Source organism: Pteropus vampyrus, unplaced genomic scaffold, assembly GCF_000151845.1.
Source record: "Pteropus vampyrus isolate Shadow unplaced genomic scaffold, Pvam_2.0 Scaffold101, whole genome shotgun sequence".
Classification (NCBI taxonomy): Eukaryota; Metazoa; Chordata; class Mammalia; order Chiroptera; family Pteropodidae; genus Pteropus; species Pteropus vampyrus.
This window is the reverse complement of record NW_011888882.1, coordinates 1482459-1485771: the sequence shown is the minus strand read 5'-3', so window position 1 is coordinate 1485771 and position 3313 is coordinate 1482459.

Sequence of the window (3313 nt, the reverse complement as noted above, 5' to 3'; positions counted from 1 at the left end):
AAATCAAATGTAAAAATCCTAATTACCAGCACCTCAAATTGTGACTTTATTTGGATATAGAATTGTTGCATATGTAATTAGTTAAATTAAAATGAGATCGTAGTGGAGAGAGATGGACCCCTAATTCGGTATGATGCGTATTGTTATAAAAAGGGAATTTGGAGTCAGATAATCATAGGGGAAATAGTGTGAAGAGACATGCACATAGGAAGGAGATAGCCTTCTATGAGCCAGGCAGAGAAGTCTGGACATTCTTCCTTAACCCCTCAAAAGGAACCAATTCTACTGACACTTAGATTTCAGATTTTTAGCTCCCAGAACTGTGAAAAAATAAATGCCTGTTGTCTAAGCCACCCAGTTGGTAGTACTTTGTTATAACAGCCCTAGCAAGCTCATACAATCTCCAACTATGTCATACAGGCCAGGTTATGCTGCAGTAACAAATGAACCTACCCAGGTCACAGGGTCTTATTCCAACAAAAGTTTATTTCTCTCACATACAGAGTTCCTACAACTCTTCAGAGAGGCTGTCCACTATGCAGTTGCTCATCATTTTAGGTTGCTTCCATCTTGTGGCACCATCAGTCAAACAAACTATTTTAAGATGTTCCACAATATGAGAGAGAGCCCAGGAGGGTCTCACACTGTTAACTACATGTCACTTCTACCATTGCCTGTACCATGGCCATTTGCAAGTGAAAGGGGCTAGTAAAGATAAGCATCCTGTGTCTAGAAAGAGCGGGAAAGCCAATAATACCGCCATACCAACTACATGCTCAGTACTGGGCACACAAAAGTTTAAAGAAACAGACATGGCTCTCCCCCTTGCAGGAATTACAGAAGCACAATTGATACATAAAAAGAAATGCAGAGATAATTCAGGTGGTGCTAACTGCCTTGAAGGAAATAGGGCTCTTCATAATGAAAAGATAATGAATAACAAAAGAGAGGCAGACTGTTACAGGATTATCTTGGGAGGCCCCGTTGAGATGACATTTAAGATGAGACTTGAATGATAAGAAAGTCATCTATGCAAAGAGCAGAGAGGAGAGAGCTCCAAGAAGAGGTCTTTATACACATTATAATATTGAACATTTTTATAGTACTTACTGTGTGCCAGGAGCTGTTCTACATGCTCTAAATATAAAAAAATATGTTTAATCCCATTTGACAGATGAGAAAAGAGACAGAGAGGTAGTAACTTGCCCAAGGTCACATAGCTGGTAAGCAGGAAAGCAAAAATTCAAAGATTCAAAGTCAGTAGGTGTCGTGGTTAAGCACACAGACTCTGGAAGCACACATACCTGTGGATATGAAGAACTTGGTTTGTTTAAGGAACTTAATGGATAGGATGGGATGAGTGAGTATAGAAAAGAATGGCTTGCAGGGTATTAGAGACTATACAAGCTGAACCTCAATCGCACAGGGTTTTATAAGTTCTTGAAAAAGAAATTTTATCCTTAAGTGCAATTTGATGAGTCTTAAGCATTTTAAGAAGACAAGTGAAGTGAAATGATTCACATTTTAAAAGACTACTCTGAGGATTGGAGTGGGTGGAGATGGAAATCTGGAAAGCATCTAGATAGCTAAATACAGTGCTTATATTAGTTTTCTATTGCTGCTGTGACAAATTAGCAAAACTTTGGTGCTTATGTGACAGATTTATAGTTTTACAGTTCTATAGGTGAGCATTCTACACAGATCTCACGGGGCCAAGATCAAGCTATGGTTCTTTTCCAGAAACTTGAGGTGAGAATTCGTGTTTTTGCCTTTCTCATTTTCTAGAGGCTACCTGTTTTTCTTGCTTATGGCATCCTCCCTCTACCTTCAAAACCAGCAACTTTAGACTATCTGGCTGAGTACTTCTCATGTTGCCATCTCTCTGACTCTCTCTTCAGACTTCCTCTTCCATTTTTAATGATCTTCATGATTATATTCAGCCCGTCTTGATAATCCAAAACAATCTCTTTCTTTTAACATCGGCTGTTAACAACCTTGATTTCATCTGCAGTTTAATTCCCCTTTGTCATATAACCTAACGTATTCATACGTTCCCAGGATTAGGATGTAGACATCTTTGGAGGGCCATCATTCTGCCTACTGCACTCCTTAAAGACTATCAAGAATTGTTTGACTTAATAAACTATGGGATAATCTCATGATGAATTTCTAGGCAACCATTAAAAACAAACAAGCAAGAAAAGTTTATGACATGAAAAGATGACATGGAAAGATTTATGTGACAAATTGCAATGTAAAGTGCATTCCATCATCTCCCATTCCTGGATTTTTTCCAGATAGTTAGGCCAATAAGAAGGACCGGTAAGGAAATGTTTGCTTTATTTAATGGCCTATGAAAGTGCCAGGTGAAAACAGCAGGCATATCAGTGCTCAGAATGTCACCAACATGATACCTTTGACCTAATTTTTTTCCAATAAGAACTCAGCCTTTTCCCTCTGCATAGGCTCCTCTCACATTCAATTCGAGTTCCCCTCTCTCTATAGTCTCAAAACTTTCATGTCTGCCCATTCTTTCCTCTTTTATTCCATCTATGCTTCTGTAATCACACAAGAACTCTGCTTCTTTAGTATGACTTTTTCCCTAATTCAAACTAGCTTTGTTCAGTCTGACAAGACTATGACTCATTTTCTTTCAACTTAGGATCCTTACAACTTAGCACATACCACAGGTCTACTCACTTAATCATTAAGCTCTTAGGACTTTAGATTCTGGTCAAACTTAGGAATAAAACCTCCGGTCTACTAACCATGAATAGAGCAGAGTTTCAGTCAAATTAAAGATAACTTATCGACTTAAATTGTATTTCAGCCTAAAACCCAAAAGAAGAAATAACCCTATGGGCAACATCTCCTGGAGACCAGACAGAACAATGCCATGATTGACATCAGGACTCGATGCAATGACTGACTGCCTTCTACCCTAGTCCTAACCAATCACTAGAGCCCACAATCCTAACTCCCTTAGAAACCATGGCTAATGAGTTTTCCCCTATATAAGCTGTCACTTAGAGGCATTTGAGCACTAGCTCACTTGTGTCTCCAGGCTTAGTGCCCTTTTCTTAAATAAACTCTCACTTTCTTTTTGCAGACCCATTTATATCTTGTTTGGCTTTGATATCTGCAGGCAAATGAACCTCCTTTAGTTCAGTAACATTTCCAAATAGCTCATTGACCAAAATATACCTTTCTTATGACCAAGTCATGTTTTTGGTTGTTGTTCTACTAATTTAACCCTTTCTGTTTTATACACCAAAATATAAATTTTAAATTAATGTATTTCCTAACATGTGTG